Source organism: Drosophila elegans, unplaced genomic scaffold (genome assembly GCF_018152505.1).
Source record: "Drosophila elegans isolate 14027-0461.03 unplaced genomic scaffold, ASM1815250v1 contig_257, whole genome shotgun sequence".
Taxonomy (NCBI): Eukaryota; Metazoa; Arthropoda; class Insecta; order Diptera; family Drosophilidae; genus Drosophila; species Drosophila elegans.
The window spans coordinates 554,980-571,803 of record NW_024545631.1 but is presented as its reverse complement, the minus strand read 5'-3'; positions in this window follow the sequence as shown (position 1 = coordinate 571,803).

The following is a 16,824-nucleotide window of genomic DNA, read 5'->3' as shown; positions in this document are numbered from 1 at the left end:
AGCTGGTACTGAGACTTGGTCATAAAGTAAAATCTTGCTTGGTCATTTATGAGGCGTAGGTCAAGAAGGGTATAACAGGTGTTGCTAAAATGTGTGGGTATCGTTACGTGTATAGGAAAAAGTCCTATAAACTTAAAATCATCAAGTAGATTATTTTCCTTTAAATGGTTGCTATTGAAGTCACCTGCAAGGATAATGTCAACATAAAAAGTTAATGAAGTTTAAAATGAATTAATTCGTAATTTTTGAGGGCATAACCTTCGGTTATGAAGTGCAGGGGTTGTAAACGGGTTGAATCTAATTAGATTTCACAAGTAGGGTGTGTGGCATCTGGTTCTCAATATTCGATAGGTGCACGGTTTTGTCCGATTTTATTTATTGAGCCTGTTATCTTTTGCTATAAATTTTTTTGTCTTCTAATGTTAGTTCTGTAACACATCTCATTCTCATTCTATTTAACAAGAGCGTCTGCTACTGCATTTTGCGAACTCTTCTAATAAGCCACTTTATATTCATATTCCAATTGTTGCAGTTTCCACCTCACTAACTTGAAATTGGGCTCCTTTAAGCTCGTTAACCAGTGTAGCAATTGGTGATCTGTGACTATTGTGAATTTGTGACCGAGCAAGTACGCACTTAAATGCTCTATACCCCAAACTATAGCCAACATTTATTTTCCCACCGTGGAGTAGTTGACATCTGCGTCGTTCTAGAGACACGCTCATGCGTGCGTAATCATATCGACGAGTAGCTTAAATTTGATTTCCTGTGTTCACATAGTTAAGAACTCTTATTCATAAACCAATTCGGCTCCTAATAAAGTGTAATAGTTAGTTGGTCTGCATTCTTGACATTACATTTTATGTGTTCGTATCCGCATTTATAAAGTTCTACAACAACACTTCAACAGTCGCCAGGCCTGAGAACATCGTTGGATCGTGCGAAACTATTTTTTACATAAACCGAAGTGAAAAATTCGAGGTTATAGTTGGTTATAAATCTTAATAACACAACTTAAGGGAGTGAGCCCCCGACTCAGATAGGACTAGCTCTAGTTTCGTCTGCACATCACCGCACTCTCATCAACTATCTCTGGGTAAAGCGGCTGAACGTCGCAAACTTCTCTTAGGCTCAGATCAGAATCTTTGAAAATTTTGGCGTTGTCGTAAACTTTTGGTTCTTAGCTTAGATGTAGCTTTTGTCGTTAAAGCTTCTATAGTGTGTGAAAGTGAAATACGTTTCCTATTCCGATCAGCCTTTCGATATATAGGCTAGAATGTAAATTCGAAAAATTATAGCAATTTATATGCATTTGCAAAAAGCGACAAATGCTGGGCGAGTAATTCCCCTCTTAATATTGTAATTTGTTTTAGTGGCCTTGTATTTTGTATACATAAAGCGATGTGACAAGCGATGTGTTACGGGAGCGGGGTAAGAAATAAAACCAGAAAGAAATAGATACCGTAACCAGAGACAGAAGACACTGTGAACTGCAGGTGGCGAAACACCGAAGTTGGTCAATACAGTAACCAGCAACGAATTGGTCAGAGTAAGCAATTCATACGAAAATGCAACTGACAATAGGTGTATGCAGCAATTAATATGAAACCTAGCAGAACCCAGAAGTGGGACAGTAAGCCCGAAAAAGGGGAAATTCTGTACCTAAGTGGGAACACTTAGATGACCCGGAAGCAAAACCACCGGTATAAAAGAGCCCCACCTCAGGTTTAAAGGCAGAGTAAAAAAGATCATTGCGAATCGAGCAGTCGGAGTCCAAGATAAGTGCGAATCAGACAAGAAATGACCGCGGAACCGCGTTAGGTCCACTACTGGCAAAAACAGTAATCGCGGAGGACCTATCCGAGTGATCGAATTTAGAACCCGATAGAAATATAACTTATATATCATGGGATCTACAACCTCGAAAGCATCCGACAACACGGCAAACGTGGTGAACAACGTTGAAATTGTAGACCACAAGGAGGACATAACCAAAGTCTACAATGTTTTGTGCCTCATTACTGGACTCTTGATCTTTATGTTGATTCTGAGCTTTCTCCGGATCTACAAGCGATCTGTACAGAGACGTCGGGACCACGGACACGAGCTGGAGAAAATCATGGCTGTCGCCGCCAATTGGCCAGAAAGGAGCCAGCACTAATATATCAGCCCGTGCAAAGATAAAAACTACATCATTATTATTATTATTTCAATTTTCGACAAAACAATAAACAATACCCATCCATAATAAACCAGCAATTAAATATAAGCAAAAGACCAAAGTTTTGATTTGTAATTGGAACCAACAGAAGAAACCTCAGCTAGAAGTGTTACCGTCAACCGTCGCGAGCGCCGTTTTTCACTCTTCTCTTACTCGCAATTCGTAGCGCCATAAAGCGAATAACTTTTTTTTCTGTTCGTGAAATAAGACCAACATCGCGCAATTGCCCAAGAAATGACAATTAACATAATTTTTTTTTATATATAAATTAATCCAACACCTTATTAATAATGCTAAGAGAATTTGCACTAATATAAATATATTTATGCATATGTGTATAATTAATTTTCCAAACCCAGAATACCACAATGACAGCTCTCGTCGATGGAAATAAAAAGGGGTAAGTGAGTTGTGTTTGACTTACTGTCAAGCAAACTTTTTATATATATATACTTACACATATGCGTATATACCTAGATCTTTGTGCAATTTAAACATTTAGACATACATATATATAGTCTTCATACATTAGATTTAACGTCCTGTAAGATTCATATTATCATTTCTATAAATTAGCCCAAAATATTATTCTTAAATATATATATTCATGCTTAATGTTTCTTTTTTTTATACGTTAATACAAATATTACATACACTATATACCGAATATTTCTCAATTTAATTAATTTGGCACCCCAATTTACTCTTATATTTGTCAATTAAATGTGCACCTTTTTAAATAAAAATCATTTTAATAAATTGTAATATGAAGCAGAACTCAATAATGTCTTGGTAAACGTTTATAAAAGGGGGAGCTGACGCAAATGGAAAAACTCGGGTTAAGAACAATGACATAACTTTCGACTGACAACATTGACATAGGGGATCGCATTGCAGTGGCCGGCGGCGATCCATCGGCATACGGGACGTATGAAGGGGCAGGGTAAAACAGCCACACGCTGCCGATCGAAATTCTGTCAAGCGCTCGAACTAGCTACTTGAGAAGCTTGTGGGCAGCGACGACAAATGACAAAACGAACTGAACGATCTCTATATTTTTCCTAAGGCACGATAAATTTATTCTCGTTATGTAGGGGAGGGAGTGGTTTCCAAAGAACCCACCCCATCTGGCGAGCTTAGCCGGCAACCAGCGTGCCTACTCAGGACGCAACTCCCTCGGCCCAAGTCCTGTGGACTGGGCACTAATACACCGACGTAACAGAATTGGCGCCCAACGCAGGATTCTTCGCATCCTTAGAGCTAGTACTTTTAACATCTGAAGATTTTTTGTTTTACGTATTAAAAGGTTACGATTTCAAAAATCGGAATACCGGATGTAGGGCATATCTGAAAAATTACATGCTATACATAATTTTCAATTTTTCCGAACAAAGATCAAAAATAGTTTGTGTCGACACCTAAAATTCCTCTCCGCAGGTATAGTTAATTTAATTGTTTTTTTTTTGTACATATAAAGTCCCCAACTTCAGCGACAGTCTGAATTGAGAAGGCCTCTCAATCGGAACTTTGTCTCAGAATAGCCGTGCGACTTTGTGACTCTTTTTAATATCCAGTAAAATCATTTGTCTTTGTTTTATTAATAGAAAATTTTAATGCGTTGTAACTGAACATTTTATAGTCCTTATATAATATTATCAAATCACGTGCAAGACCGACATAGCATTTTTAGGGAACAAACTTAAATTTTTTTTGGGTTTTCTCTGGCCGACGCTATCCGCTTGAATCAGGCAAGGACCCGGTCGCTCGAGAGGTTCGAGTCCAGAGGAAACCGATTGACCAAGAGGGGGGAGGAGGCGAACAGACCAAATCCGTACAAACCGACGCTATCCGTTTGAACCAGGCAAGAACCAGGTCGCTCGAGAGGTTCGAGTCTGTACGGATTCCAACAATACAAGGGCGGGAGGACGGAATCTATCTCTCTGGCCGACGCTATCCGCTTGTACTAGGCATGAACCAGGTCGCTCGAGAGGTTCGAGTCCAGAGAGAGAGGAAACAGGGAGGCAATTTCTTTCGTCTGTCTCAAATAAAGCTCTAGTCGTCTGTCTGTGAGCGAGTCTACCTGTTTCCGACGACTGGGAGGGAGGGGGTTTCGGACAGTTCCTTCTACGGGGAATCAGCACTCCGGTGGAGGCTGTAGTCCTGGGAAGAGGTCAGAAGGACATGAATGGAACTGGTGTCTCCGGTGGAGACCAGTTGAATCCTATCATAAAATTCACTTATTTAGGGACCTTTTAATAACTTCTTGGGGGCTTAATTTCGGACGGTTTCTTGACCCATAAACAACTTCCAATGCCAGCGAACCCGATTTAAAAATTTCTGTATTCTCTTCACAATACAATTGTCAAATAAAACTGCTGTTGTATGCAAAAACAATCAAGCAGCGTAAAAAAGTGAACGAAAACACATTTGTCCAGTTTTTTTGAGTCGCGTCTTGGCAATTTGGTAATTTGAAGATTTACCTCAATTATTTTTAATTTTTATATTTTTCTGATTTAACAAAAAAAAAGTGTGGCAGGCGTGTGCCACTATCAAGGTTGGTTATTGTTTACTTATTATTTAATTACTTCGGCACGAGCCAAAACCTTGAAATAAGAAGATAGGTCAGTAAATGGCAGGGAAGAGGAAAAAGGTAACGTTGACAATACCGCCTACTAGGACTGCAAGGGCTTCAACCTTAGCCGCAAGACAGGCCTGGAGAGCCAGACAAACCGTGACAACTAGCGATCAACAGGCACAGGAACAGTCGGTCAGCTTTGGCAGCAAGCTAGATAATTTAGGAAGCCTGGCAGATTACCACAGTTCCACCATGGAGGAGTCGACAGGAGCTGTAGGGGGTGAAAACTACTACTTAGGACCGCCACAAGGAAGGTCCAGCGTGCTACCCAATACAGGAGCATGGTCACGACAGTCGGAGTCAGAAAGCAGGCTGGAGCGAATGATGTCTGCGTTGATAATGCAAGGCAACGAGTTAAGGGCTACAGTCGCAACCCAGATTACGGAATTAAACACCCAGATAATTAATCTGCAAACAAAAGTGGCAGAAATGAGTGAATCACAATCAGGTAATTCACAAACAACCGGAGACACGCCTGCACAAAGCAGCACTTCTCGGCCGGCACCGTCGAGCCGCGGTGAGCGACAACTTAACACCGAAACAGGGGTTTCGGGGTCAGCACCGCCGCCAGAACTTAATTCCATGGACCAACATAATCAGAATGACTCTGGCAGACGAAACTGCAACAGTGCATGGGAGATATCGGGAGCTGAGCACCGACCAACAGAGAACCGGAACGTTAGATTGGACAAGTGGAATCTTAAATTTGATGGGACCAGCCGAGGGATGTCAATAGAAAGTTTCCTCTTCCGAGTAGATCGCATGAAAGCACTGTATGGGTATACAGATGAACAGGTATTCCGAGAATTTCACTGTTTACTCACTGGCTCCGCCAGCAAATGGTATTGGCAAATGCTTGAAGACAAAGCGGACGACCATTATTTTGGGTACCACTCATTAACCCGAGCGATGACCAGAGCCTTTTCGACATCGGAGAACGACTATGTCACCATAAAAGAGTTAATGGAGCGACGGCAGGGATATAACGAGAGTTTGGAGGATTATATTTCTGCGATGCACAATCTACAGTTTAAACTAAGAAATAAGATTCCAGAATCCAACCTGGTGGAGATATTAAAGGAGAACCTTAATTCGCAGATGGGAGCCTTTTTGTTGGCGTCAAGCATATCGACATTAGCCGAGCTTAAGAGGGAAGTAATACGGGTCGAAAAATGGTTGAAGGACAAGAGGTCGCGCCCGCGGCACGTTAACGAAATCATAAATGAATCGGAAGAAGGATATGAAGCCGATGACTACCAGGTGGAGGCTTTTCAGAACAACCGGCCACTGAAGGGAGTTGGAATGGTAAAGCCAGCAAGAGGAAATCCATTTCGTCAAAACTTGGACAAGAAAACCTTGGAGTCAATGGGAACGGAACCCGGAGGGGAATGCACGTCCCCGTTTCATACATACCTTTGCTACACGTGCAATAAGCCGGCGGACTTTTATCGCCACCGCAAAAGTGTAGACGGAACAGGGTGCCAAGCCCGGTTCCATGCAACGCAGTGTCATTATTGTGGTAAAAACGACTCTTATCACTCTACTCACTCTTCTTTTTTACGGAAAAGTCTGATCGGAGAACCGGGGAAGACCGGTCAGAAAAACGACACCCCGAGACAATAAAAGAGGCGACCTCAAGCCCCGCACAGATATCGTCTCATAAGACATGGTATCAGCGTAAGGCAGAGTACGAGGAGGCTCGCGCCCGTATCTTTAATACGGCACAAGAGGAAGAAGACGAAAGGAGTAACCGGAACAATAAGAAACTTCGACACCTGCACCAGACCCTGGAGACTGCACGGGAACTTAAAAGAAAATTAGTTGCGTCTATCATCAGCCTGAAAAATGACAACCGTCTTTTTGCCAAGACAAAAGTAGACGGCGAAGAGATTGTAGCCTTATTGGATACAGGGGCAAGTGCCAACTGCATTGGCAAAGGAGCGGAGCTGTTTTTACAACGGAGGCAGCATAAGATGCAAAGATTAACCAGACAAAACGTACAAACGGCCAGTGGGGGAAAACTCAAGTTACAGGCATGATCACTCTGCCGGTAGAATGGGAAGGCGAAACAAAAGAATTGGAATTTTTAATAGTGCCCGCCCTACAGCAACACTTTTATTTCGGAATAGAATTTTGGGAGGAATTTAAGTTACCTTTACCGGGGAAACGCCTATTAGAGGTTGCGGAGTTAGATACAGTAGCGCCCGAAGAAGAGAATCCCGAACGCCCCGAAACTGCATACACCCCACACAAACTTACCGAACAACAGGAAAGCACCCTTAAAAAGGTAGTCAACACCTTCCCATCCTGTACGGATATGGGCTTAGGGAAAACCGAGTTAGAAGAACATGTCATAGAGGTTACCCAGGAGAATTTACCTATCAAGCAGAGGCATTATCCCATCTCACCAGCAAAACAGAAACTGGTATTTGCCGAACTCGACCGAATGATAAAATTAGGGGTAATAGAGGAAAGTAACAGTAGTTGGAGTTCCCCTGTGACCCTAGTACAAAAGGGCCCAAAAATCGCCTTTGCCTAGACGCCCGCAAAGTTAATGCCCGGACTGTAAAGGACGCATACCCGTTACCACACATAGAGGGTCTACTAAGTCGTCTACAAGAAACGTTCTTTATATCTGCTATCGACCTAAAAGATGCATTTTGGCAAATACCGCTGGAAGCAAAAAGTAGAGAAAAAACAGCTTTCACAGTGCCAGGACGACCTTTATACCAATTTACTGTCATGCCGTTCGGTCTGTGTAATGCTGCCCAGCGCATGTGCAGACTGATGGACAAAGTAATTCCAGCAGCATTAAGAGAATTCGTTTTCGTATACCTGGATGATTTACTGGTCTGTTCTCCAACTTTTGAAGAACATTTGGAAATGTTGCGACAGGTCAGTGATTGCCTGAGGAGAGCAAAATTAACAATCAATGTGGCAAAAAGTAAGTTCTGTTACAGCCAAGCTAAATACCTGGGGTATGTAGTAGGTGGGGGGTGCATAAAAACCGATCCAGCAAAGATAAAGGCTATTCAAGAATTCCCACAGCCAATATCCGCTAAACAGATGCGGAGATTTTTGGGAATGACAGGGTGGTACCGGCGTTTTATACAAAACTACGCTCAAACGGCAGCACCGCTTCATGAAAGCCTCAAAAAGGACCGAGTCAGGAAATATGAGCTCGAGGAAGAGGGTATTAAAGCCTTTGAGGCACTGAAGACCAGCCTGGTATCAGCACCTGTGTTAACAACACCGGATTTTTCAAAACCTTTCACGATTCAGTGCGATGCATCGACGACCGGAGTCGGAGGGGTGTTGTTCCAGACAGATGAAGAGGGTGGCGAGCATCCTATCGCGTACATGTCCTCGAAACTGGACAAAGCCCAAAGGAACTACAGCATCACTGAACTTGAATGTCTAGCGGCAATATTGAGCAACAGAAAGTTCCGCCCATACGTTGAAGGAATGCCTTTTAAGGTCATAACAGATCATGCTAGTCTAAAGTGGCTCATGGGCCAGAAAGATTTATCAGGCAGACTAGCAAGGTGGAGTTTGAAACTACAGGCCTTTGATTTTGAAATCGAACATCGGAAAGGGTCACAAAATGTGGTCCCAGATGCGCTTTCAAGGGTACATATGGATGAAGTAACAGCGGGACTTAGGGATGCGGCAGAGATTAACATAGACCTACAATCAGCAGCGTTCCAGTCGAAAGAATACAAAGAATTGGCTCAAGCTGTTGAAAAACACGCAGAAAAGACTCCGGATACCCAAACGTCCGAAGGATACGTTTATAAGAGGGTAGGATTCCGAACAGGCGAAATAATTAATGAGGACCGTGCTTGGAAACTGTGGGTTCCAGAGGAACTTCGGCAGGACCTAGTTCATCAGGCCCACCATTCTCAAATGGCAGGACATGGCGGCATACACAAAACTTTAGCTCGACTAAGGCAGTTATATTACTGGCCCGCAATGACGGTTGATGTACAAAGAACTGTTAAGAATTGTGAAATTTGCAGAGTCAGCAAAACAACGAACAAATCCAGCCGACCGCCGATGGGAAAACAACGAATAACTGAGCGGCCAGGACAAAGACTTTACATTGATTTCATGGGACCATATCCCCGTACCAAATCCGGAAACACCGTGATCTTTGTGTGTCTGGACCATTTCACCAAATTCGTCTGGCTAGAGGCAATGCGAAAAGCAACCGCAACAGCCGAAGTAACCTTCCTTGAAAGAAACATTTTTCATCAATTCGGAGTGCCAGAATATATTCACTCCGATAACGGTAAGCAATTTGTGTCGTCAACATTTGCCGAGTTAGTCAGCCAATATGGAATCCGACACGTTCGAACGGGCTTCTATTCGCCACAAGCAAATGCAGCATAACGAGTAAACCGATCCGTGCTACAAATGCTCAGGTCAGCTACGGACAAAGACCAGCGGCATTGGGACACACACCTGAGTCGAATCGCGTGTACACTACGAAGTGGCTATCACGAAGCTTTGGGACTGGAACCATATTATGCAATGTTTGGGACCAACATGGTCACACACGCAAGTGCGTATCCGATCATGAGACGTATCGGCGGCCTATCAGCAACAGATCAAGCTCTATGCTTGGCGGATAAGATGGAACTCATACGCAGTGTAGTTAAGCAAGGGTTAGCCCGGGCACACGAAAAAGCTGAAAGAACGTACAATACACGCAGTAAGGAAATTGAATTTGCAGTAGGGCAGGTGGTATACCGAAAAAACTACAAGCAGAGTAACCGAATGGAAGGGTATAATGCAAAGCTAGGGCCCAATCGGGTACGGTGTCTCATACTTGGACGAATTAGGGAATTTAGCTGGAAAAAGTATTGGAGTATACCATGCCAAAGACCTTTTCGCTGCTTGAAACTGGTTGAAAACCAACAGCAATCAGTGCAATTGTACTACACAGCAAAGGAGGATCGTTCTTTTTTCGGAGCAGCCAGTATTTCTTACTATATAAATAACTATGGACCTCACGAAAGACATCGAGAACACGAGGGAGGCCGTGAAGAGGCATCTGGAAAGGTGCGAGGCCGAGGGAAGACCCCTCCCCTCAGAAGCTGAGGGGAGCAGTGGACGAGCGGGAAAGACTCGCCTGGGTTGATACGGAACTAGAAGATACACTACGAGCAACGCAGTGGGAAATTGAGAAGACCACGGCAAGGATAAACGCCGATTACAACCGCCTCAACGAACAAATTCGGTTGAGGGACGCAACACAGCGGGACCTGCGGATATGGGAGGAGGACTACCGCCAGGCACGGCTCGAGACTCCGCACTTCGAAGCGACGTTCGAATACATATACGCAAAGAACGAGCGGATCCGGCGAGAAAGCCGATTTGCAATTCGCCGGCGGCAGAGGAGGCAAAGTCTGCCTCCAGAATACCGTATCTACACCGTGGCGGAAGACGACGATGAGGAGGAAGACGACGACGAGCCGACCCCGGCAAGACGGCGTTTATCAGAGTAAAGAGAAAAAAAAAAAAAAAATATATATATATATATATAAAAAATCGTATCGTATCAAATAAATGGAAACAAATAAAAATATATATGTATATTCCACCTGACTTCCTTTTTTTTTTTATTCTTTTGGTTAAAAATTAATGATAATAATAGCCCGGATATCTCAGTCGGTAGAGCATGAAACTCCTAAATCTCAGGGTATGGGTCGAGGCCACACGTTAGGGCAATAACGGACTAATTACAATCGCTCCTCGTAGTTTTTTTTTGCGAGTGCATTCCATGCTGAATCAGCATCGACGACCCTCGAGCGTGTTACGGGAGCGGGGTAAGAAATAAAACCAGAAAGAAATAGATACCGTAACCAGAGACAGAAGACACTGTGAACTGCAGGTGGCGAAACACCGAAGTTGGTCAATACAGTAACCAGCAACGAATTGGTCAGAGTAAGCAATTCATACGAAAATGCAACTGACAATAGGTGTATGCAGCAATTAATATGAAACCTAGCAGAACCCAGAAGTGGGACAGTAAGCCCGAAAAAGGGGAAATTCTGTACCTAAGTGGGAACACTTAGATGACCCGGAAGCAAAACCACCGGTATAAAAGAGCCCCACCTCAGGTTCAAAGGCAGAGTAAAAAAGATCATTGCGAATCGAGCAGTCGGAGTCCAAGATAAGTGCGAATCAGACAAGAAATGACCGCGGAACCGCGTTAGGTCCACTACTGGCAAAAACAGTAATCGCGGAGGACCTATCCGAGTGATCGAATTTAGAACCCGATAGAAATATAACTTATATATCATGGGATCTACAACCTCGAAAGCATCCGACAACACGGCAAACGTGGTGAACAACGTTGAAATTGTAGACCACAAGGAGGACATAACCAAAGTCTACAATGTTTTGTGCCTCATTACTGGACTCTTGATCTTTATGTTGATTCTGAGCTTCCTCCGGATCTACAAGCGATCTGTACAGAGACGTCGGGACTACGGACACGAGCTGGAGAAAATCATGGCTATCGCCGCCAATTGGCCAGAAAGGAGCCAGCACTAATATATCAGCCCGTGCAAAGATAAAAACTACATCATTATTATTATTATTTCAATTTTCGACAAAACAATAAACAATACCCATCCATAATAAACCAGCAATTAAATACAAGCAAAAGACCAAAGTTTTGATTTGTAATTGGAACCAACAGAAGAAACCTCAGCTAGAAGTGTTACCGTCAACCGTCGCGAGTGCCGTTTTTCACTCTTCTCTTACTCGCAATTCGTAGCGCCATAAAGCGAATAACTTTTTTTTCTGTTCGTGAAATAAGGCCAACATCGCGCAATTGCCCAAGAAATGACAATTAACATAATTTTTTTTTATATATAAATTAATCCAACACCTTATTAATAATGCTAAGAGAATTTGCACTAATATAAATATATTTATGCATATGTGTATAATTAATTTTCCAAACCCAGAATACCACAATGAGAGCTCTCGTCGATGGAAATAAAAAGGGGTAAGTGAGTTGTGTTTGACTTACTGTCAAGCAAACTTTTTATATATATATACTTACACATATGCGTATATACCTAGATCTTTGTGCAATTTAAACATTTAGACATACATATATATAGTCTTCATACATTAGATTTAACGTCCTGTAAGATTCATATTATCATTTTTATAAATTAGCCCAAAATATTATTCTTAAATATATATATTGATGCTTAATGTTTCTTTTTTTTATACGTTAATACAAATATTACATACACTATATACCGAATATTTCTCAATTTAATTAATTTGGCACCCCAATTTACTCTTATATTTGTCAATTAAATGTGGACCTTTTTAAATAAAAATCTTTTTAATAAATTGTAATATGAAGCAGAACTCAATAATGTCTTGGTAAACGTTTATAAAAGGGGGAGCTGGCGCAAATGGAAAAACTCGGGTTAAAAACAATGACATAACTTTCGACTGACAACATTGACATAGGGGATCGCATTGCAGTGGCCGGCGGCGATCCATCGGCATACGGGACGTATGAAGGGGCAGGGTAAAACAGCCACACGATGCCGATCGAAATTCGGTCAAGCGCTCGAACTAGCTACTTGAGAAGCTTGTGGGCAGCGACGACAAATGACAAAACGAACTGAACGATCTCTATATTTTTCCTAAGGCACGATAAATTTATTCTCGTTATGTAGGGGAGGGAGTGGTTTCCAAAGAACCCACCCCATCTGGCGAGCTTAGCCGGCAACCAGCGTGCCTACTCAGGACGCAACTCCCTCGGCCCAAGTCCTGTGGACTGGGCACTAATACACCGACGTAACACTAAGTTGGTTATAAATCTTTATAACAAAACTTTTTTGATAACTTTCTTCACAGTAGCACTCCCAAGGGAGTGATCCCCGGACTTAGATAGGACTAGCCCTAGTTTCGTCTGCACGTCACCGCAGACTCATCAGCTATCTCTGGGTACAGCGTCTGAACGACGAAAACTTCACTTAGGCTCAGATCAGAAGCTTTGCAATTCTTGGAGTTGCCGTACACTTTTGGTTCTTAAGCTAAGATGCTTCGTTAAAGCTTCTATAGTGTGTGAAAATTAAATGCATTGCCTATTTGAAAGCAATCTGCTTTCCGATATGTAAATTCGGAAAATCTACGCCTTGTATTTTTGTATACATAAATCGAAGTGAAAAACTCGAGGTCATAGTTGGTTTTAAATCTTTATAACATAACTTTTTTCACACAAGCAATCCCTAGGGAGTGTTTCCCGGACTCAGGTAGGTCTAGCGCTAGTTTTGTCATTAAAACCAACAACTATATACTATTTTATATACACTACTTTTAAGTGAGAATTAGATAAATAATGTAGTCTCATACGACAATCGTCAAAGTAAATCAAAATTTGTTTATCTATTTCTTAATAGCCTGCTACAAATATAATCTTACACAAATAGAGCAGTTCAAAACAAAGAACGTGAAGTACGGTTTTCGCAATTAACTAAGCCACAAATTTCTATTTCAATCGAGCATGGGGAAATTATGTATATGTGTTTAACACCCGTTACTTGTCACTCTGTGACATGTTAGACCGTAGGTATTGGACTCTGCAATATTCCCTGTGCTCGAAGGCCGCGAAATAGCTATCAGTTCCCTTTATAGATGTATTGCGGTAACTTCGATTTACAATTAATGTATTTTTGATTTAAAATAAACGTCTGGAGTGTTTCCCGGACTCAGGTAGGTCTAGCGCTAGTTTTGTCATTAAAACCAATAACTATATACTATTTTATAAACACTATTTTTAAGTGAGAATTAGATAAATAATGTAGTCACATACGACAATCGTCAAAGTAAAGCAAAATTTGTTTATCTATTATATTTTTAAAAGCCTGCTACAAATATAATCTCACACAAATAGAGCAGTTCAAAACAAAGAACGTTAACTAGATTTAAGATCTTAGTAAATGTTTAATATTTAAGCAACATGAATTTTTTATTTATTTATATTTTATTCAATATTTTACCCCAGCGCTACAAGCATATGCTTATTGTTGGTCATTATACTATGAAAATATTAAATATAAACGTTAGACTTAAAACACCTATAAACTAACTTATTTGAAAGAATTTAATGTATATGTTTATTTTTATATTTTTTTTAGTCTCTATATTTGTTTTATATTTTTTATATTTTTATGTCCCTATATTTAAAAGAATGAGCTGTAAAGTCTAAACTAAGGTCATAAGTAAGAAATATAAGGTCATCTTTTGAGAAAGCTGGTACTGAGACTTGGTCATAAAGTAAAATCTTGCTTGGTCATTTATGAGGCGTAGGTCAAGAAGGGTATAACAGGTGTTGCTAAAATGTGTGGGTATCGTTACGTGTATAGGAAAAAGTCCTATAAACTTAAAATCATCAAGTAGATTATTTTCCTTTAAATGGTTGCTATTGAAGTCACCTGCAAGGATAATGTCAACATAAAAAGTTAATGAAGTTTAAAATGAATTAATTCGTAATTTTTTGAGGGCATAACCTTCGGTTATGAAGTGCAGGGGTTGTAAACGGGTTGAATCTAATTAGATTTCACAAGTAGGGTGTGTGGCATCTGGTTCTCAATATTCGATAGGTGCACGGTTTTGTCCGATTTTATTTATTGAGCCTGTTATCTTTTGCTATAATTTTTTTTGTCTTCTAATGTTAGTTCTGTAACACATCTCATTCTCATAAGTACACCACCACTCTCCCTGAACATGCGGGTCAAAAATGTAGACTGAGTGTGTTAGAAAGGACAACGCTCAATGAGTGTGTAACGAACACACTCTTCTAGTCTTGTTTCTAAAGGGTGATGTTTGATTTCGGCCCGATCTCAAAAATTAGTTGAATATTAATATCATTCAGCGTCTTTTCTGCCCCTTGAATTCATTCTTCAGACCAACATTTGACCAAAGAGAGTCCAACTCACTATTGTTAATTTGTAGCTCTATTTAACAAGAGCGTCTGCTACTGCATTTTGCGAACTCTTCTAATAAGCCACTTTATATTCATATTCCAATTGTTGCAGTTTCCACCTCACTAACTTGGAATTGGGCTCCTTTAAGCTCGTTAACCAGTTTAGCAATTGGTGATCTGTGACTATTGTGAATTTGTGACCGAGCAAGTACGCACTTAAATGCTCTATACCCCAAACTATAGCCAACATTTATTTTCCCACCGTGGAGAAGTTGACATCTGCGTCGTTCTAGGTTCTGCTGCCAATTTTTAAACTACCCAATGCCTCTCCGGACTGCACCCACGGCGAAATTGCTAGCATCCGTCGACAAAATAAATGGCTTTGTACAATCTGCATATCTTAGGAGGGAGAAGTTATAAAACAGGGTCTTGCAGTAATTAAACGTCCGAATACATTCGTCATCGAAAACAACTTGTTGCTTCCTTTATAATCTTTTTTTAAGGGTTTTGTAACTCTTGCGAAATGCCTTGTTTACTTCCTGTAATATCCAATCGATTTGAAGAATGATTTAACCTCTTAAGATGTTTTTGGTAATAGAAAAAACCTTGTAACGACCTGATTTCTATGTGTTCTCGCTCGCTACGTTAACGGGCGGCTAGCTCAGATAGGTTATGGGTTCGTTCCACCAAATTTATATTGGGTGATTGCCTTTGACCAATGAATAACGCAAGAGTTCTGTTGGGATTGTAACTGTCTTTATTCGTCTCCTTGTACAAGCCTCGCGGCTCTTCAGCTGCTGCTGCTCCTCGTCGTCGTCCTCTGCGGCGTCGCTCCTCGTCGCTGTCCTTCGCGGCGTCGCTCCTCGTCGTCGACTGCTTGTTGGTATCTGACTCGTGACGGCTCCTTCGAGGCTCTGGATGTTATGCGAACCTCACTATCGGGACCGGCAAGGTGTTTCGCCTAGCAGGTAGAACGCCGTTCTGCCTTTTCGCCTAGCCACCTTTATCGCAGGCTCCCTAAGTTGGTCCGGATTGTGTCGACAAGGTGTATCGCCTAGCCGGTTGAACTCAGTTCGACCTCTTCGCCCAGCCACCTTTATCGCAGACTCCACGCAAGGACTCCCTGAGCTCGATTTAACCACGACCTAGCACCCGTTGGATCTCAGCGTTGAAGCCTCAGCCTTGTAGACTCTCAGTTGTTCGGCGTCTCGACTTTGCGATCTTGATCCTGGTACTCGGAACTTGATTAACTTGCTACTGGTCTCGCGTACACGCACTCGCTTTGATTCTCGCACTATTACTTTTCGTGTGCTGCGCTTGCGCCGCCTTTTATAGCCTGTTATTTCCCTTTTCCAGCTCGCGTGATCGGGTCCAAGGTCCACTGCCGCACCGTTAGTTCACGGTGCGTCCTCTTTGTGCGGGTCCGAAGTCCACCAATTTACCGTTCGACCCTGTTGCCCTTGCCGTGTGAGGGTCCAATGTCCAGCGTGGTACCGTTAATTCACGGTGTCTCGGCTTTGCCCGGGTCCAAGGTCCGTTGTTTACCGTTTGACCTTGTTGCCCTTGACTCCTCCGGCATTCTCGCCTCCTTCGTTGTTGCAATGCAGCTCTCCTGCCTCGGAATTTGTGGGGAGTTTTAAGACTCCTCACATTTCCCCCTTTCTTCGGAAATGTTATGAAAGTGGTGATCTCCCCGCCCCTGTTGTTCGTTCATTCAAATTCCCCGCTCAAACTCCTTCTCTTCGTGACCCTATACCGTTCCCCAAAAGACTTCAACTTTCCGTGAGCTGCCCTCGTAAGACTCCCCCCAGACAGCGCTCTGAAAGACCTTTAACTTTCCCATGGCTGTGCTGCGTTAGCCTGTTCCCCAGACAGTTCCCCGAAAGACTTGAATTTTCCCAAAACTGCATCTTGTTCCTTCGATAATTCCCCGCGTAGAATTTGAATTTCCCGCCCAGACATTTCCCCGTGTTTGACATCACCATTCCGATTCCCGTCGTC